Below are 2,170 nucleotides of genomic sequence, written 5' to 3' on the forward strand. Positions count from 1 at the left end.
TAGTACCTCTTAAGAAGTCATAATTAAAGTCCATGTTCTTACCATAGTTCATATTCATATCACATAGGGAAAATAACAATAACCGACATAGACCATGTGAGCTACATGGAATCCGATGTCTTACTCCCACACCGATAAGGGATGTCCTACTTGCCTAAGGTAAAACTTACATAATAGCTTTTAGGTGGATCCACTAGCTAACCACTTATGTGGCCACATAGTTATGTGATATAGAGATTGCTACTAGAAACCCGGACTACTAGCGTAAAAGGTTTCCAACTCATGAGACAACTTACATTGGGAAGCTGGACTTTCTAACGTAATAGCATCCATCTCATTTTTCATATCCGCTCGGTGCTAAGCATAATCCCCTTTAAAAGTCATATAAAGTTTTTACTTAAGTTCATATTCATGAAAGAATGCACTAGGGACTCAAACCAACATACATCATAATAGTGCATATATTCCTTAGGTGAGGATGTCCTTTCAACCTTAGAATCATCAACATATGAGTAAACCTTTCATATCATATTCATAGTGTATTAATGAGAATGGCCTTTCAATCAACACAACAAACCTATCATAAACAAACATACACACTTTATGGATAAAACAAGTATAAGGGTATAGGGAAGAAGAACCATCCATCAATACCACCATTACACAATATTCATAGGATCATCACCATCTAAGTGAATCACAAATTCATATACAATCCTCATCAACATGTATAAACCCTAACTAATTGCCCTTCAAGGCTATCAATCAATATCAACCCTAACTTCTAGAATTACCACATTAGATAGAGGAATATCATAATTCAACAACTTATTCAATGTAAACATAATCAATTGTGAAGCTCCCATCATCAATCAAGCCACACCATAGTTCACAATTTGGGAAAAAGGGGGAATCATGGGTCCAAGGGAGATTTTCATCATAAAGCATCAATAGTCCAACATTCCAATCATAAATCATCATAATCAACCAAAATAAACCATAATTAAAAAGTGAAAAACGTTTTGGAAGAAGACCCATGTCATAGATTGAAAACCCTAGAATTGGGGGATTTGGAAATCTTGAAAACATACATTGAAGGGGCTCCTTGGGTGATAGCTACCCAAGGATAAAAAGCATCCATACCTTGACTAAGAAACTACAAGAATTTTGGGGAAGAACCTTGAAAATCTACCAACCCTAGTTCCAATGCCTCCTTTCTTCTTCCTTGAGTGCAAAGAGAGCAATATTTAGAGAGGAGGGAATTTTTTATTTTGATTTGGGTGTTTGTAAATTATGACTTAGTCTTGTGAAATTTGACTTAAAACAACTTATATACTTTCCCTAAAAATACCCAAAACAACCCTACTTTAATTAAACTAAAAATGAAATGTCTTAATTGACCCTCACTTAAGTGCCTCCGTCAAGGACCACGACCCACCTTCATTAGCCATGGTGAGGACTACGACTCGTGGTCCTGCCCATGAAGGTTGGGACAGTGGCTATGTTTTTGGAGCACAAGGCTCCTTAGCCTAAGTCATCTTCACGGGCCCCTTCACTAGCCGTGAAGTGGACCACGACATGTGGTCCTGCTCGTGGAGGGCGAGGTAGTAGCTACGCTTGTCATGACCCATGGGTAGCCCCTAGACGTAACTTGGCGTACTTGATCCCGAAGGGGTCTCATACAAACCCTTGGCATAATCATAACATAAGATACTAGAAAAGTACGGGAAAATTTAAAACTTTCTATTTAATCATTTAATTGAAAATATTTTCATAAGCAAACGAAAGTCTTTACTTACTCTTTGTCTTAAACCATCTATTACAACTCTTGAATAAAAGTGTAACGACTCGGAAAATGATAGAGTGAAACTAGAGCCTCACATGTGAGTTTGGAGTCGAGAACTTAATGAAATGATTATATTTGAATTTGACCCAAAAATTCTTAAAAATGTGCTTCGGAAGTTACCGGAAACTTGTTTAGCTGTACATAAAAAGATCCGTTTCGTTTCTCGAAAATCCGACTTCATATTCTTGTTTAGGGGGTCAAATTGAGTGGGAAATGGGTCTAACCCAAATTTTAGAGCAACCGTATCAAAATCCGAAATTTCCAAGTGAAGCCTTTTTCGAGGGTCTACTTTGGAGGGTCATATCTCCTAGCACACAAATTATT

Source organism: Solanum tuberosum, unplaced genomic scaffold, assembly GCF_000226075.1.
Source record: "Solanum tuberosum cultivar DM 1-3 516 R44 unplaced genomic scaffold, SolTub_3.0 scf00459, whole genome shotgun sequence".
NCBI classification, from domain to species: Eukaryota; Viridiplantae; Streptophyta; class Magnoliopsida; order Solanales; family Solanaceae; genus Solanum; species Solanum tuberosum.